Source organism: Arvicola amphibius, chromosome 10, assembly GCF_903992535.2.
Source record: "Arvicola amphibius chromosome 10, mArvAmp1.2, whole genome shotgun sequence".
In the NCBI taxonomy this organism is placed as follows: Eukaryota; Metazoa; Chordata; class Mammalia; order Rodentia; family Cricetidae; genus Arvicola; species Arvicola amphibius.
The window spans coordinates 106,075,062-106,094,647 of NC_052056.1; the positions used below are offsets into that span (position 1 = coordinate 106,075,062).

Below are 19,586 nucleotides of genomic sequence, written 5' to 3' on the forward strand. Positions count from 1 at the left end.
TGGAGAAAACTACAGTATCTTTTTAAGTTTATGTGCTATCTGAACAAACATTTGTATAATATATAGCAAAAGTGTGATTAAAAGGGACAGAGTATGAAAGACAATATCAATGTCTTTAGATTGTAACTACATTTTAGTGTAGGAGGTCCTTCTGTATTTGTACTGATTTCATTAGTTGAATAAAGAAGCTGCCTTGGCCTTTTGATAGGACAGCCCTTAGGTGGGCAGAGTAGACAGAACAGAATGCTGGGAAGAAGGGAAGTATGGCAGACGCCATGCTTCTCCTGCCCGAGACGGATGCTGGTTAGACTCATGCCGGTAAGCCACAGTCAAGGGGTTAATCAAGATGTGAGAGTTAACCAGTAAGAGGCTAGAGCTAATGGGCCAGGCAATGTTTCAATGAATACAATTTCCATGTGATTATTTTGGGTATAAGTTAGCCAGGTGGCCAGGACACAGCCCACCACTGCTCCTCATTACAACATTTCTTCAAATTCTTTTCTATGCATGGCTATGAGTTGGAAATGGCCTCAAAGAAATTCCTGAGACAGAAAGGGAAGAAGTAGCCATGCTTCTATTCAAGAGATAACAAAAAGGTCAGAAACTGTCACCAACTAAGTCTCTGGCTTGCCTGCCTCACCTTCAACAGGTTGGGGATAGTAACTGTGCCCACAGTTCTTCCAGCTCTTGTCAGATCTCTTTTGGTTCCCTCACTGAGAAATCTGTGCCCACCTTCAAAGCAAAGTGTGCTCTGCCTAATATGGGTTGCCCACATCATCTCAAATCTCAGTTACAGGTTTGGGCTAATGGCTTAACTCATTTCCATGACTTCCACCTTGCATGCTCCAGTTAGCTCTCCTCTGCTTCATGTCTACGTTCCCTTCCAAAATGCCAGTCCTACACACTTCAACCACAAGCAGAATGAGCAGAGAATTAATTCTTACATCTAATAAAGATAAATAAATCCCCCACGTAATCACAATTTCCTTCTCTTATCAAAGTCAAATTGATAGAGAAAAGAATACAGCTGTGAGTTAGACTACCCTATTTCCAACTGCTACTTGTCAAGCTCACTTATAACCTAACTAAACAGAAAACCATACACTATGATCATGTGTTTGCTTCCTTTTATCAGCAAAACTATCTGAATATTTGAGTTTAAAACAAACCAACACTCATGGTTCAAAGGTACTTATTTCTTAGAAGAACAAGTTCCAGTTTTAAATGTACCTTTTTCACCAATAAGATAACTCAGCAGATGAGGCACACACACACACACACACACACAAACCCTATCTATCTTCTTGGAATATAGTTATAACTACACCATTGACTGACCTGTGTTGATTTGTGGCACTGTATTTTAATATGGGTGTGCAGAAATCCTGGGATGGTTATTAGGCCTTGCTCACTTGGCTTAATAAATACCCCCAGAACTCACTTGTTGGAAGGAAAAAGAACTCTTACAAGTTGTCCTCTACCCCTACATATATACAGCATGTGTGCTCGTGCACACACAAGCAAATAAATATGATAGTTTGAATGTAATTGGCCCCCATAAGCTCAAAGGGAGTGGCACTATTAGGAGGTATCTTTGTTCTTTGTTGGAGTAGGGTGGCCTTGTTGAAGGCAGTGTGACACTGTGGAGGCGGGTGTTAAGGTCTTATATGCTCAAGCTTCACTCAGTGTGACACACAGTTGACTTCTTGTTGCCTGTAGATCAGGATGTAGTACTCGCAGCTCCAGCACCATGTCTGCCTGCATGCCGGCAGGCTCCACCATGGTGATGATAATGGGCTAAATCTCTGAAACTGTAAGCAACCCCATTAAATGTTTTCCTTTCTAAGAGTTGCTGTGGTCAAACCGGGTGAGATGGTGCACGCCTTTAATTCCAGCACTTTGGAGGCAGAGGCAAGTGGCTTTCTATGAGTTTGAGGCCACCATGGTCTACAGAGTAAGTTCCAGCTGACCCTTTCACCATTCAATTCATCAAATTAGCCTTTCCCTCTCAACTGTAATCTAAAAAAAAAAAAAAAAAATATTTTTAAGGAAAATTTGAAGGCAGAAGAAAACAGAAGAGGTTTGAGCACTGAAAAAAAAGAAACACAGGGCAATTCAACTGAGTACAGCTTTTCCCACAAGTTATTCCCACAGTTTGTAACAGTGTAGGACAGTTGAGATTCAAGTAGAAAATCTGCCTTGTTCTAGAATCACAACTACAATATAGCAAATTACAAGGTAAAATTTAAAATGGTCAGAGCTAGAAGGGCAGCATCTTCACTGACCTTTGAACTTCATACATTCTGGGATCTCAGAGGGTCCAAAAGAAAGCAATTAAAGCTCAAAAAAGCACTAGTTCAGGTCTGCTGTAGAAGACATGAGCTTGGTCAGGCGAGCAAGGCTGGGAGGATGGCTGGGCTTCCTACACACTTCTATGAAGTGAAGCCAATCAGCCAGCCACTAAGTGCAGTCATAACTATATTCAGAAGAAGAAGACAAAGAGAGGAATGTGAGATGCCGCAGAGATTAAGATCATGCACTGCTCCTGCAGAGGACTCAAGTTTGGTTCCCAGTACTACCTCGGATGGCTCACAATCACCTGTCACTCCAGTTCAGTTCCCAGCACTACCTCAGATGGCTCACAATCACCAGATCTAGGGGAGCTGATGCTCTCTTTTGACCTCTGAAGTTAGCCACATGATCATGCACACTCACACACATAATTAAAAATGAATAAATGGGCCAGGCAGTGGTGACACACACCTTTAATCCCAACACTTGGGAGGCAGAGGCAGGGGGATCTCAGTGAGTTCGAGGCCAGCCTAGTCTAGCAAGTGAGTTCCAAGACACCCGGGACTGTTATACAGAGAAGCCCTGCCCCGAAAAACAAATAATAATTTAAAAAAAGACTAGACTGTAGCAAGCCTGTAGGACATTTAAAAAAAAGAAAAAGAAATGTTTAAAAAGGAAGAGAAAGAGAATTTAGGGATACATATGATCCAAAGGACACTCTACAATTACAACTTTCTAGATATGAAAAGAAACAAATGTAATCCAATGAGAAGACTGCAGCCAACAGAGAAAGACTATTTCAGATAACCTAGGTGAGGAAAGTAATAAGGGTTTTAAAGTAGCTATTATAAATATATTCAGTGTATAAAGAAAAGTATGGTCACAATGAAGTATCTCAATAAACAGAATTTTTTAATGAAATACAAGAACTAAAGGGTACATTATTTAAAAATGGCTTTAACAGCACACAAGAAATAACACACACACAAAAGAATTACCTACAAGATAAAACAGCACGAATTATTCAAACTAAAAATTGAGGGGAAAAATAATTTTATACATTTAAAAGAAAACTGTAGGGCAGCATGTAACATGAATCCTGGAAAGAACAATGAAAGTGAATAGGGTGGAAAATGTATTTTCTAAGTAATTGTTACAATGTCCCAAACTTGGAGACTATCAATTACAAATTAAGTTCAGTAAACTCCAAACTGAATAATACATATCAAATTGTTAAAAACTGAATGGAAACCTGAAAAAATAATCTTTAAGACTATCAAGTTACAATTCTACATCCAGAAAAACAAACAAAACACAAATTAGAAAAATAAGAGCAACTATATAATAACTTAAAAGCTGAAAGAGCATCATTAAACTGTACATTTTGCAAATGCATTTAAGAGTATTTCCTTGGGTGTGGTGGCTAGAGGCCAATCTGTTATCCATAGCATGTTCCAGGCCAACTAGGGCTGCATAGCAGCCTGTATTAAAAAAAAAAAAATTAAGTGCTGGCAAGACTCAAACACAAGATAAAGAAAACCTGAAATAACAAGTTTGTAATTATCTACAGGAGTTGAAATTCTTTAAAAGATAATTATTTAAAGCAAAAAAGAAACACTGTGAAGCAAAATAAAATAACATAAACTGCACAAAGGCTGAACGCAATCATAATATGAGGATCTTTTACAAGCAGTGATCCAGCTACGTCTGAGAGCCCACAGTGTGCAGGTACTTCCTAGAACACCATTACAAAATTATAGGGCAGAGCTTACAAAGTTAACAGAGGGACACTGTAATCCCAGCACTCAAGAGGAAGTAGGAAGATCACTTAGAGCTCATGGTCATCCATGCCACCTGAGATGCTGTCTTAAGGAAAAAAATAGGAAAGGAGAACAGGAGGGAACGAATCTAGGAAAGGGCAAGGCATGTAGCTCTGTAGTTCAATGGTAGAGTACTTTGCCTACCTTATGCAAAGACCCAGGGTTAGCTCCCCAATGGCTAGAATCACTCATGAAGATGCAGCCCAACTAAGTTAGCTAGGTCTAATTTAGTCAATTGAAAATTGGAGGGTCCTTTGACTCTTAACCCAGGAGTCTCCTTTCTTCTCTAAGCATCTATGAAATGGCAGCAGTACAACCTGCTAGGAAACAAGCAAAGGAAATCGCAAACATTTCTAATTAGTAGCAGCTGGCTTTCTTTGGCATGAAAACTGATAGCCAATACACAAGCCATGATGTCTTTCATAACCTGGTACCAGAAAAAGTATATTCTTGCTACACAAACAAATGCTGGTACTGTGTAGAAGGTGGCTATAAAAGAGTGCAAATTATCAGGTGGCAGGGATTACTAGGACCACTCAAAAGGCTGACAACTAAATTCGTCAGTGTTGTTAGGGGGCAGTTGCATATCTATCATTCAACACAATCACAATCAGTGCCCCCAAAGACTTATTTTTCTAGAAACTAACAAAACTGACTTTAAAATGTATATTGAAACACACACACATACACACACACCAAAAAAAAACCTAGAATGGAGATAAAAATGTTAAGAGGATTCATATTATAAGATCTATTTTAGGGGCTGGAGAGATGGCTCAGAGGTTAAGAGCATTGCCTGCTCTTCCAAAGGTCCTGAGTTCAATTCCCAGCAACCACATGGTGGCTCACAACCATCTGTAATGGGGTCTGGTGCCCTCTTCTGGCCTGCAGGCATACACACAGACAGAATATTGTATACATAATAAATGAATGAATGAATGAATGAATAAATAATTTTTTTAAGAAAAAGGATCTATTTTATTTTTGTGTGGTGTTGGGGAGTATGGGTGTCACAGAGCGGGGGAGGGGAGATGAAGGGAAGAAAGAGCAAGCTCACATGCATGCACGTGCCTGGGAAAGCACTAAGGGCTCCTTGAAGGGGTCATCATCAGACACCCTGGAGCTGGAGTTACAGACTGTAGAGAGCCGCCTGATAGAAGTGTTGGGAACCAAACTCCAGCCCTCTGAAGGAACAATAAACACTCTTAACTGCGGGCCATTCATTTCTCCACCCTCAGCCAACTTTAAAACTCACTATAGCTAGCCACCTATCAATTAGGAGCTAGAAACAAGAGTATCTCCAAGTTTGAAGCTAACCTGGTTCACATAGCAAGTTCCAGGCCAGCAAGGGCTACATAGAGCAACCCTGTCTCTTAACAAAATAAAACAAATCTCCCTATATAATGCTACAGTAATCAAGATTGTCTGATTCCTTCATAGAACAAAAAGATGACTAGGATTCAAATATAGAGGCCAAAAAGATACATATATAGGGTTCAAATACTTAGGAAAAGAATACAAAGACAACCGATTCAACTCAAAAGCTAACAAAATGATGCTGGAATGAAGAAGCCTTTCTTTTCTTTTAATGAATCATAACTTCTCTTTCATAACAACACACACAAATCTGAAATGGACTAAATCTCTGCATGTAAAGACTATGGCTATACTTTGGATCTTGAGTGGTGTTCAAAGGCCTATGTGATCCCCAAGAGGTAGTGGAAGATTTTTAAAAGGTGCTGCCTCTTGGGAGGTCTTCAAAGTACTGGTAGTTCCTCAAAAGGGGTCATGGGACCACAGCTCCTTCCTACCCTCTCAGTCTCTAGTCACACCCCATCCACCACTGCCATCCAATTCTTTCTCCAGAAGACCAACAGCAATGGTTACCAGATCACAGAATGGAACCTCCAAATATATAGATGGAAAACGAAGAAAGGAAATTTAATACAATATCAAGCTCACAAATTCATTAATAATTATTGTTTACTTTTTACTGAGGTGTAATAAAATGCAATCTAAATCTGTACGGCCTAATTATCTCACTTACTTGGTATAGTAAAGGAAACTTGACCAATACAACTAAGAATCTTCTATACAAAATAAGCACAAGAAAGTATTCTCATGGTTTAAGGGTAGATAAAAGAAAAAAAAAGTAGGTAAAAGCTTATTAGAACTCAAAAGAATAATACATTTTAAAAACTGACTGATTAGAGCTCATCAGCTAAAACCTTCAACTTACCAAAATCTATGGTAAGAACAAGATACAAAATGGAAAAAAATAACTCACCAATGATCTAGCAAAGAATTTCTATCCAGAATGTATTGAGGAAGGACTGGCAATCTAGCTCAGTTAGCAAAATGCTTGCCTCTCCTTCATGAGGCCATGGATTTGAATCCCATCACCAAAAACTCCCACAAGTCAACAATAAAAAGATAATTAGGAGCTAACAAGATAGTTTGGAGCCCAGAACCCTTATGGCAGAGAGAGCTGGCTTGTGTAAGTAGAGTAGTCCCTACCCCCACATGCACTATGCCACTATGCCATACACATACACAAAAGAAATACGGTAATTAAAAACATTTAAGACAGCAATTTTGTTTTAGTTTAGTTTTGGTTTTTTGAGATGGGGTTTCTCTGTTTAACAGTCCTGGCTGTTCTGGAACTAGCTATGTAAACCAGGCTGGCCTTGAACTCACAAAGACCCACCTACCTTGGACTCCTGAGTGCTAGAATTAAAATCATGCACCACCATGGCCCAGCCAAGACAGCAATTTTTTGTTTGTTTGCTTTTTGTTTTGTTTTGTTTTGTTTTTCAAGACGGGGTTTTTCTGTATAACAGTCCTAGCTATCCTGGAACGCACTTTGTAGATGAGGCTGGCCTCAAACACACAGCGTCCTGCTTCCTGAGTGCTGGGATTAAAGGTATGTAAAGCAATTATTTATTTATTTATTTATTTATTTATTTGTTATGTATACAATATTCTGTCTGTATGTATGTCTGCAGGACAGAAGAGGGCACCAGACCTCATTACAGATGATTGTGAGCCACCATGTGGTTGCCAGGAACTGAACTCAGGACCTTTGGAAGAGCAGGCAATGCTCTTAACCACTGAGCCATCTCTCCAGCCCCAGTAAAGCAATTTTTTAACAAGTAAAAAACCTGAAAAAAATTCTACCAGAGGTTGGGAATGTTGATGCACACCTTTAACCCCAGCACTTGGAAGGCAAGAAGCAGGTAGAGCTTTGTAAGTTCAATGCCAGCCAGCTCTACATAGTGAGTTTCAGGAAAGCCAGAGTTACATAGTAAGACCCTGTCTCCAAAAAATTCTACCAAATAAACACAGTAACTGTCATAACTTTGAAATGGTGTTCAATATCATCATCAATGTCAGTATCAAAGCTCTCCAAGCTGTAGGATGAAGGTATGCAGCTATAATCTCAGCATCTGGGAGACAGACGCAGGAGCACTACTGTAGAATAGAGGCCAATCTTCTCTAGACATCAGTCAAGTCCAAGCCAGCCAGGGCTACACAGAAAAACTGTTTAAAATGATGATGATGATGATGATGATGATGATGATGATGATGATGATGATGATGATGATGATGATGATTGATGGAGGAGGAGGAGGAGAAGAAAATAAAAGTATACAACTCTAGGGCAAGGAAACACGAACATTCTAAATAACAACATGAGGTGTGGGAGTTCCCTCAGACACAAGTAATACAAGAGAAGAAAGCTCTATATATTGCTTAAGTAAGAGTTAAATTACCTGAACATTTGGCGTACATGCTGAGTGAAATGCTCAACTTTGGATATGTGCACAAGCAGAAATGAGCAATGTAAACTCAGCAGAAAGATACATGGGAAGATACAGCTGGCACAAGGTCTAATACAGAAGGGAGTAAGAACAGCTCCGTGTTTGCAGAGGCTCAGGGAAGCTACTGGAAACCAAAAGAAATAAATGCAGGTGCCATGCTCATGTAGTAAGGCTTCTGAGTTAGAGTCACCCAGAAGCTCTAAAGGAGGAATGAGCTATTCAAGTATGTGATCAGGACTATCTGTGAACCATGTGATACAGGGGGTGAAACTGCGAGCAGGGAGGCAAACAAGACAACTAATGCAGAAGAAGCAGGCAACCTTTTACTTTTAGCAGACACAAAGGTACAGGGGAAAGGTTTCAAATATCCAAGAGAGCCATGGACACACAAAAAAGATAAAAATGAGAAACTGACACTTCTCAGAAAAAATAAAAATGGCTCAAGCACAAGAAACAATGCTCAAGTTCGCAACAGGAAAATGTAAATTACAATAGAGATACTGGCCGGGTGGAGGTGGGCACATGTGTTTGGTGTAGGAGGTCCTTCTGTATTTGTGTTGCTTTAATTGGTTAATAAAGAAACTGCTTTAGGTACGCGGGGAGACAACTGAATTCTGGGAGGAAGAAAGCAGATTCAGAGAGCCACCATGGAGACACCAGGTCAGACATGCTAAATCTTTCCCGGTAAGCCACAACCTCATGGTGAACACAAATCAATAGAAATGGGTTAAATCAAGAAGTGAGAGTTAGCCAATAAGAGGCTAGAGCTAATGGCCAAGCAGTGTTTTAATTAATACAGTTTCTGTGTGATAATTTCGGGTGTATGCTAGCCAGGCAGCCAGAACAAGGGTCCCCGGTCCCTGTAACACGCCTTTAATCCCAGCACTCGGGAGGCAGAAGCAGGTGGATCTCTGTGAGTTTGAGACCAGCCTAGTCTACAAGAGCTAGTTCCAGACTCTGAAGTTACAGAGAAACCCTGTCTCAAAATAAATAAATAAATAAAAAATAAAATAGAGATACTGTTTTTCACCTGTCAGATTGACAAACATCCTAAAAGGTTGATCATATACTGTTAGCAACACTACAGAGACACAAGTATTTTCACATATTAACAGTGCTGCAAAGTCTATGAAGTACAACATGACACTATGGAAACTCTATCTGTTGCATTCTGGCTCACAATTCCATGGCTAGGAATCTGCACCACAAACAAACATGCATCATATGTACAAATAATAGCAATTTTATGACAGTAAAAACTGGAAACAATCAATAAGCTAGAAGCATGGCATAAAAATGAACACTGCAGTTGTCCAGAGAGAGAAAGTACTTTATATACAAATAAGGGAAGATCTCCAGGGTGTATTTTTCAATGTGAAAAATAAAAGGCAGAAAAGTTAATGGTTCCCAGTATTAGTGTAAAATATGACAGAAGACTGAGGTGGTCTATATCTGTATTATATTATTAAAAGATTATTAAAAGAGGGCTAGAGAGATGGCCCAGTAGTTAAAAGCACTTGTTGCTCTTCTATAAGTCCTGAATTTGGTTTCAGGAACCCATGTTAGATGGTTCACAACCCACTGGATCTAAGACCTCTGGCCTCCACAGGTACCTGCTCTCTTGCACATACTACATACAGACACACACACAACTACATATAGTTAAAAATAACAATTCTTTTTTTAAAAAAATCATTAACATCAACAAATTATATAGGCATCTGGAAATGAGACAAATGGAAAGAGTATATGCTGCTTTTAACATATGGGTATGGTTTCCTAAAACCTTAACAAAATTGGTAATTATCTGATGGAAAAAGAAGAAAAAAATGGAGAGATCAGGATGTCACTCCAGTTTCTGGCATGAGTGTAAAAGCAGTCACCCCATATAACAGATGTTGGGGGAGTCTGCTACTAACTTGAAGTGAACATTGGGAAAGTGTTGGAGGAAAGGAAGGAAACTGAGTTTGAAAATGTTACACTAGAGACAACAGCACACCTAAGAGTACACGAGAAAAAGGAAATTTGGAAGAAGCCACAGGATGCAATTAATGAAGGAAGGAGAAAAAGGAAAATATGTATAAGAACCTAATTTATTTAGGAATTATTTATTCTATAAAGTCAATTAACCTGGAGTGAAACTAAACTTCAAAAGCATAAACTAAAAAGGCAAGTTTCTCAGTCCCAAGACTACAGATTGATATTCTCTTTTTAAAGATATCAACCACTCACTAAAAACTTAGCTAAAACACTTACTTCCCCAGGATCACAGTAAATTAGAAACATCTACCTATGGGCAAAGCTACCAGGGCAATCTTTTAAAAACAACATAAGGAGAAATTAAGACCTAGCTTCAAGTGGCCATCACCTGGACCAAAAGACCCAGCTCTGTAAAACCTGACTGCACCTGAGCAAACATCCTCTTTGACAAGAGTCTTTCATGATTCCTACATAGAATAACATGTCCATCTTTGGTCAGATTCCTTCTTGGAGCCTTCCATATTCTACCTTGTTTTATGATTTTTTTTTTTTTTTTTTTGGGTTTTCGGGACAGGGTTTCTCTGTGGCTTTGGAGCCTGTCCTGGAACTAGCTCTGTAGACCAGGCTGGTCTCAAACTCTCAGAGATCCACCTGCCTCTTTAATCCCAGCACTCAGGAGTCAGAAGCAGGCGGATCTCTCTGAGTTCGAGGCCCGCCTAGTCTACAAGAGCTAGTTCCAGAGCAGATTCCAAAGCTACAGAGAAACCCTGCCTTGAAAAACAAAAATAAAGAAACAAATGAAACATGCAAACATCCATTCAACGATTACCCCACTTTGTCTTCTCTAAAGTGATGTAATTAGACATTCTATCACAATAATCTCCCTGCAAGCAAGTTTGGTTGTCTCTGATTGAAACAGGGTATCATATGTAGCTCATAGTGGATTCAAACTCCTAATTTTCTTGCCTCAGCACACCACACTGCCAGGTGCTGGGATTTACAGACATGCAGCACCATGTCTGCCACACCATAAAAAGTTACAAGCATGTTTTACTTTGTCCTTACATATTTCTCTCCAATCTAAACACTGTCCTAGCTTATCCTAAAAACTAATGACATAAGGAGTGATGGAAAGTAATGCCTAGGGCTGGAGAGATGGCTCAGAGGTTAAGAGCACAGGCTGCTCTTCTAGAGGTCCTGAGTTCAATTCCCAGCACCCACATGGTGGCTCACAACCATCTGTAATGAGATCTGGTGCCCTCCATGCCAGAACACTATAAATAAATAAATAAATAAATAAATAAATAAATAAATAAATAAATCAGAAAGAAAGAAAGAAAGAAAGAAAGAAAGAAAGAAAGAAAGAAAGAAAGAAAGAAAGAAAGAAAAGCCTAATAGCTCTGGATCTTCTTTGTAACAGGAACAAGATAATCCAAGCCAGGCTATGTGATGGTTATATAAATCTGTGAATAGACTGGAACAATTAACTATATACTTCCAGTAGGCAAAGATCATCGGATATGTTAATTATACCTCAGTAAAGCTGTTTTTGAAAATAAGTTATGTCACTATTCTTAGTTACAGATTTTAAAAAATAGATTTTTCAAAACCAGGTGATTTAAACATGGTTATTTAGCAACAGAAACAGGACAGAAACTCTTAGCAGTTCTGCTAAACTAAATGAGTACCAGTCAAGTCTTGATGCTGTCCTTAGACTGGACTCCAATCATTAAGCAACTTAACAAATGCTTAAATGTGCTATAGATATTCAGTCTTTCTGTTTGTTTGGTTTTGGGGTTTTTGTTTTGTTTTGTAGACGGTGTTCCCTGTATAGCCCTGGCTGCTCTTGAACTCACTCTAGAGACCAAGTTGGCCTTGAACTCAGAGACTTGCCTGCCTCTGCCTCCCCCAAGTGCTGGAAATAAAGGTGTGTGCCACCACACCAGACTAGGTGTTCAGTCTTATATGCTAGAACTTTGAAAGACTATAAAGACCTGATCTAATTATGAAACATCATTAAGCTAGGGAAGAAAAGTCTAAAGAAATGTGCTGAAAATAAAGAGGGAGAAAGTACCCAGAGATACAGTGTAAGATTATGAAGCACTGCTACTGCTTGGTTACTATGATTTAAATTGTGGGGCATGCCTAATTCAGCTAAACCAAGAGTGAATACAAGCCTACTAGGTCAATTCTGCACAGACAGGAGTGTGTCAATCTTGGCACAATTGACATTTTTAGGCGAGGTAACTTTTTGTGGTAGAAAGATGATCTATATAAGTACAGAATGTTTTAGCAGAACCCATGTCTGGCCTCTACCCACTAGTGGCAAACCTATCCTATATCCTATTGTAGTATAACTAAATTCAGACACTGCAAAAAGTCTTCAGGGTAGGAAGAACTGGAGGTCCAAAATCATCCCTTTGAAAAGCAATAGCCTAGACTAGAGGTAAACATGACAAAGGGGCCAGGTACAGTGCAGGAGCAGAAACACAGATCTTGCCTTAGCTTGATGGTGGTGGTGCATGCCTTTAGTGCCAACACTCAGGAAGCACAGGAAAGCAGATCTCTGTGAGTTCGAGGTCTACAGAGCGAGTGCCAAAACAGCCAGGGCTGTTACATAGAGAAACCCTGTCTCAAAAAAACAAAAAGAAAAAAAAAAAGAAAGATCCTGCCTTAAACAAAGGTGTAATGTGAAAACCCACTCCTGAAAACTTGTGTGTCCTCTGACCTATACCACACACACTGTGGTACACATGCACCTGCAGACATCTGCACCCACAGGGGAGGGAGGGAGAAATGGGAGTACATTATATAGGAATTGTCAAAAGCCAAAGTTTTACAGACATGCCAACAGCCCAAGTTTTCTATGCACTTCAGCATAAGAAGCCGCTGGCAGACTATTTACAGTGAGATCATAGTAAGGAACAGGAAGTAGAACTAAAGGATGCTAAGAAAACAATAGCTACCAGTCAGGCGGTGGTGGCACACACCTCTAATCCCAGTACTCAGGAGGCAGAGGCAGGTGGATCTCTGAGAGTTCAAGGCCAGCCTAGTCTACAAGAGCGAGTGCCAGGATAGGCTCCAAAGCTACAAAGAAACCCTGTCTCAAAAAAAATCAAAAAAGAAAAAAAGAAAGAACAACTGCTACCATTACTGCTTTGAAGGAAACTCAGTTTCTCTTTTTAAAAAGCAAAGCCCTCTCAAATCTGGAAAAGCAAGGTCCAGTTTGTCACCCATGCCAGAGCAGAGTAGTGAACCAAATGACAATATAAGTAGAAATGGGAGTGAGTGATGGGACAGTACAGAGCAGCGTTGACTCTACACACAATCCATCTATTCTGGTCCCAGATTTCTCACCCTTCCTACTGGTTCTGCCTCTCCTCTGAGCTTACAACACCCTCACCCTGACTCTTAGTAGTTCAAAGCCTAGCACAGTGGCAGTTCCCTTCAGAGCAGCAAACCCCTCTCAAGGTGCCACTATCTCCAAATCTTATTCCTCTTCAAAAGTCCAAAAGTCTCACCTTTCTTTCTCTGATACCTTAGCTCCCAGGTAAGCAGGATGGCTCAGCAGGTAATTTAAACTACTGCAACTGAACTGCAGTGACGTCCCCCCCACCACTAGTAATGAGCAGAGACAAATGTGTATGCACTCTTAAAATGCAAACCCAGCCAGTCAATGGTGGCACATGCCTTTAATCCCAGCACTCGGACGGCAAAGACAGGTAAATCTGAGGCCAGCATGGTCTACAAGAGCTAGTTGCAGAACAGACAGGAGTCAGGGCTGTTACACAGAGAAACCCTGTCTCAAAAAGCCAAACCCAAAATAAGATGTGGTGCCTTAGTTAGGGTTTCTATTGCTGCAACAAAACATCATGACCAAAAAGCAAGTTGGGTTTATTCAGCTAACACTTCCACATTGCTGCTCATCACCAAAGGATCTCAAGAAGAGTTGTAACCTGGAGGCAGGAGCTGATGCAGAGACCATGGAGGATGCTGCTTACAGGCTTGCTCCCCACGGCTTGCTCAGCCTGCTTTCTTATAGAACCCAGGACTACTAATCCAGGGATGGAACCACCACAACGGGCTGGGTCCTCCCCCCATCAACCACTAACTACAAAAATACCTTACAGAGGATCTTTTTTTTTTTTTTTTTTTTTTTGGTTTTTCGAGACAGGGTTTCCCTGTAGTTTCTAGAGCCTGTCCTGGAGCTAGCTCTTGTAGACCAGGCTGGCCTCGAACTCAGAGATCCGCCTGCCTCTGCCTCCCGAGTGCTGGGATTAAAGGCGTGCGCCACCACCGCCCGGCCTCTTACAGAGGATCTTATGGAGACATTTTCACAATTAAGTTTCCCTCCTTTCAGATACTTCTAGTTTGTGTGTTAAGTGAATGTAAGACTAGCCAGCACATATGGCACATCAAATTGGCAACAACAAAGAAAGTTTAATAAACTCCAATGATGTCTAGTCCCTTGCTAACTGTATTTCTCAACTATGGTATGCACTTCAATGAAATACTGTATTTTAATTCTGGTAATATCTATATGACAGCATGAAAAGAATTCTTTAACACAAAGTGGAAAGTTCTTTCTTTTTGGCTTTTCAAGACAGGATTTGTCTATGTAGCCCTGGCTGTCCTGGAATTCACTCTGTAGACCTGGCTGGCTTCGAATGCAAGAGGTCCTCCTGCCTCTACCTCCTAAGTACTGGGATTAAAGAGTTTCTCTAGAAATACTTTAAATATTCTGGCACTTGTTAGCAGTGGGTTACTTTCCCAAAAGAACTATGATTTTTATTTTCAGTTTTCTTATCACTAGAAGGATGTGGTTTTTCTTTATATGTACAACTTTTTAGCTTAAAATATACAATTTTTATTGCATTTCCTCTATTGTATGTACACACATGTACACATGGAGATCAGAGGGCAATTTGCCAGAGTCGGTTCTTCCTACATGTGTCCCAAAGATGGATCTCAGGTTGTCAAGCCTGGTTACAAGCCTTTATTTACCTACTGAGCCATCAGACCAGCACCAACCTCCACTCCCAACCAGTTTCAAGTCTGAAGGCTAACTAAAACTGCCTGAATCCCAGGAAGAGGCATACTTTGGAATATAGACTTTTCCTTTAAAATCCCTTCACAATTCCTAAAATCACCTCTGCAACAGAGTAAGAGGGGACGAAAGCAAACACTTCACACTACTGCCTCCAAATCTCCTTTCCTGAGGCCCTAACCTAACGAGAAGCTGTTGGGACTCTAACATCTCATGGCAGTTACGTTACAGTACCTAGCCTTGGCACTCTTCTGCAGGAACAACAACCTCATCTCATCAATGGGGGGAAGAAAGTCTCCCCCCATCAGCAGCAGGAATGATACTCTGCTCAGCTTTCATCACTGCGGTAGAGGTCCCCAACCATTACTCCCTACTGCTACAGGTCAGTCTCCTTCTGTTTGCTTTACCATTCCTAGAATGGAATGGACACCAAGATGGTATTTATACATTTCAATCAATCAGTTCACAGCACTCTCTTCAAAAAGAGGTGCAGAAGAGCACGAGTACTTGAGATGTCTCAAAATATCTTCCTGCTCTGCTCAGTTTGTCCTCCATCCTTTTTCAGTTTCATGAAACTCAACCGAGACAGTTGCTTACTATTCATGTGTAATCATTAAAGTGCAGTAACTATTACAGATATGTTTAAATATCTCAGATTGATGGCATGAAAGTATTAACTTCTTATGCACTGAGCTTTATCATCTTAATTTTTTTCACGGCACATAACAATCTGTGCCAGGAAAAACAGTAACTCTCAATGCTGCAAGCTTATTAATTTTGAACTAATTAGTGAGAAAGAATATAAAGTATTTGTCAAGTACTAAGGGAAGTGGTGGAAATCAGGGGGTTCATGAAAGAGTAATGAGGAAAGGGCTCACTCTCCCAAGTGTCAGGACCGCAAAGCACTTGGCAGCTTTTATGTAAACTTAGAAAACAGCAAGCATGCTGGCTCCCACCTGTAATCCTAGCACTCAGGAGGCTGAGGTGGGAGGGTTGATTGCTGAATTTGAAGACAGCCTGGGTTACAGAGTGAGACAGTGTCTCACAAAACCAAAGGTTAACATTCTTGGGGAAATTACTTGTTTTATTTTTACACTAAATTATTTCTGGAATCTTTAAAAATGCCAAGCAGGAATGCACAAAGCAAATAAAATGTGTGTTGTAAATGGCAGTGGCAAATGACTTGTGTGGCAAACTGTTGGTAACATACATACACACACACACACACACACACACACACACACACACACACACGTATGTATAAAGTCACAAAACAAGCTCAATACAAACTTTTCCAAACCGCTTTGGCTTATAAGTTTAAAAGCTGTTATTCATATAAATGACAGACAGACTAACTGGTAAATAAATGTCACATAGTGTCAAACAATGAAAGAGCAAGCAGCTCCAGGACAGGGAGGCTGCAAGATAGTTATCTTCAGAGAGCAGCTAGGTGGACTGAACCCTGGACAGCAGTTGTTAAAGCCAGAGTCTCGCCCAGCTGACTTTGAAGCTTTACTCTCACTGCAGGATGACTGCCTGGAGAGTGAGAGCAGGATGGAGACAAGAGAGCTGTATCCAATGATGTCAGTTCCGGGGAGACCTAAACCAAGCAACACAGACCAACTTCCAAAGCTCTAAGACTGCTCACTCCCCCACTTGATGACTGTGACCCTACTAATCTCAGGTACACTATAATCTGAATCTAACTTCTCATTCATAAAAAGGTTAGCAACCATCCTCCAGTTTCTCTGTAATTTTCTAATGCCTACAAAGGCTAAATAAATTTCCGTTTTTATACTGTTGTTTATGGTATATGTCACCCAAGAATCTGTAAACCAGAATGAGTTCTCTTAATGCTAAGCAAATGTGACCCAAGAAGTAGCATGCTGAGAGCCAAAGGATAATCTTAAAATGTGCCAAGAGGAAGAAGAAAACACACCGCTCTCAAATTACTCCCTTCCTCCCCAAAGTTTAGATACCCCAGCCCTTCTCCATTCACCTGGGCAAGAGGTGTCTAAAACAAGGTGACATTTTCTTAGACTAAGCAATTGACTGACAAAGCCTAGCACTCAGAACACTGTCCTGTTAAACAAAGCTACAGAACTGCAGGATAAACTTGAATACTAAAACTGTGATCATCAACAGCTCTTAGAACCCTGATACAAACAGCCTGAGTACACACCATCTTACCACCAGAATCACCATGGTCACATACTCTCTTCTAGCTGAGGAGAAAGGGAGAGGGAACCAGGAGCAGGTGGTTAAAGGGGACGGGAAGCATTAACAAAGCTGCAGGAAAAGCAAGTTAATGATGAATCCTCATGAAAACTACAACCAAAAGACAACAGTTCTTTTAAAAAGAAATCAAGCAAAAAGACTAGCATCACCTTCTTATCAGGGACACTTCAAACAGTCCAGCTAAAAGGAAAACATGTGTCCCACAAGAGAAAAAAGTTACTACTTAGCAGCAAACTTTAACACATCATATGTGTATACACACACACACACACACACACACATACACCATATGCAAATATGAGCTCAAAGAAATAACGTTTTGACTCAATATGTCTTTTATCAGCTGGGTGGGGCCGTGCAATCCCAGCACATCAGGCCAGGAGGATTGCCAGTTCCAGGTTAGTCTGGGTTACCATAGGGAGATACTACCCCACCCCCGCACCAAAAAGAGTATTGTATATTTAAGTTTTGAGAATAAATTTATCTTATTAATCTTATCATGTAACTTTTACCTCCAAATTCACCGCTGGAAATCCAGTTCGGTTTTAGGCTGTCACCATGAGATGGAAGATTAAGTGTTCCACAGCGACCTGCCATACCACAGAAGTATGCATTTTACTGTCCCCCAAATACTAACATCTGATATGACTATCGCACGGTTAAGAGACGAAACCCAAGTCTGTGCTATTTTACTTGACTTCTGCAAAAGTTAACACAGAAAATATCCTCTCCTGAAACTCTTATCTGCACGCGTTGTGAACAATGCTTATCCTGCCATTCAAGATTTCAATCATCATGATTTAGCTACAGCTCACCTCCTACATCTAAATACACATGACTTTTTAAAGACTAACTCTCTGAGGGCCCTAGACCAGCCTTCAAAATGAACCGCTACATTCAAAGCTTCCACAAGCATCCAACAGAGAGACCGCTCCTGGGAGCCAGTACTGCCACCCGTCAGTTTCTAACACAAGTTATCAGAGGCGCGTTCTTGGAGATCAAAAAGGGAGGGGGGTTGTTAACTCTTGGTCGGGTTCCTGAGGATGGAGCGGGAGAAACACTCCTCTTTCAAACCCCTCCCGAGCTCACACCGGAATAGCACGCAGCTCTGAAGAGCAGGTGCTGAATTTCGGGGTTCAGAGTCAGCCCTGCAAACACCTGTCGGCTGCACGGTGCATGCCTGGCTACTACGTGCTAACAGCAGTCTTTAACGTGCAAGAGCAAAAACCGAAACAAGACAAAAAGGAGACCCACAGCCGCCGCCGCCGCCGCCGCCGCCGCCGCCGCCAGGGATTCTCCCAGACCGCAAACTTTTCAAGTGTCAGTGGAATAACGGTGCAGAGGCGGGCGAGCCCGCACCGCTCGCCCTCCGCGCCGCCTTGGGGCTGCACCCTCGCTCGCCCGGTGAGTCGCTCGGCCGGCTCGCTGCTCTCCCCCGACTCCCGAGCAGCGCGGCGAGCGCGCCACCCCTCGCGCCCGGCCCTCGGGCAGCCGGAAGGGAGAAGCGGCGCGGGGGGCTTCTCTAGAGGAGGCGGAGGAGGGGGAGGGGAGGGGCACGGCGGCGGCCCCCGAAAAGGTCACTCCCGGGAGGCTCGAGCAGCGGCCCGAGGCCTCCCCGCCCCCGGCCCCAGCCCCGGCCCCCACCGCGGCCCCGCGAGGACACCGGGACACGCGAGGCTCGGCGGGCGGCGGCTCCACGCGCGCACGCCCCGCTGGAAAATGGAGCGTGGAGCGCCGAGGCGAGGAAAAGGCGCTCCCTTTCCGTTACCCGAGTAGCTCCTACCTCCGGCTGCCCGGCTCCTACACTCCTCGCGCTCCGCCGCTCTCCGGGATCCACCGCCCTCGCCGCCGCCGCCGCCACCGCCACCGCCGCCGCCGCATCCAATCGCCTCCTCCCCCCCCCCCTCCCCTTCCGCAGCCAGTCCAGGCCGTTCCTCCTCCTCTCCGCTTCAAAATGGCGCCAAGAGCTGCTCCGCGGCTGCTCCAATCGAACCGCGGCGGACGGCGCCCGGGGGGCAGGCAGAGCGGCGCGTGGGTCCTCAGCGCCGCCTGCCGGTCGGACCGCCGCTAGCCCCGGGCGCGCGCGCATGCGCTCCTTAGCCCGCGCTCCGGGCTCCGCCCCCGCCAGGCGGCGCGCACGCGCAGGCTCCGCCCTGCCCGCGCGGCCGCCGCCGTCTCCCTGGCAGCAGAGAGACTGGCAGCTGTCAGTGCGTTCTCAGCGTTGACACTGCCGCCCAGGCTTTGGCGGGAAATCTGTAGATCGCTGTAGGCCGCTGGCTTTCGGCTTTTTTTCTTCCCTTTTTTTTTCTTTTTCCGAGACAGGGTTTTTCTGTGTAGCCCTAAAACTCACTCTGTAGACCAGGCTGACCTTGAACTCAGAGAGCCTCC

The 19,586-nt window shown here is 42.5% G+C and overlaps 1 protein-coding gene across 6 annotated transcripts in view; it reads right to left on the minus strand.

The window, feature by feature from the left end:
* Pds5b (PDS5 cohesin associated factor B) overlaps positions 1-19,072 on the minus strand; it is a 152,903-nt gene extending 133,831 nt beyond the window's left edge. For 5 of the 6 annotated variants that reach the window (XM_038345932.2, XM_038345930.2, XM_038345933.2 and 2 more), the window contains exon 1: positions 18,982-19,072. The gene's annotated coding sequence lies outside the window, so the exon portion shown is untranslated. Of the gene's footprint in view, positions 1-17,710; positions 17,789-18,981 lie in introns of those variants that run through there. The other variant, XM_038345928.2, reaches the window with a different exon arrangement.
* Positions 19,073-19,586: the final 514 nt, after the last annotated feature.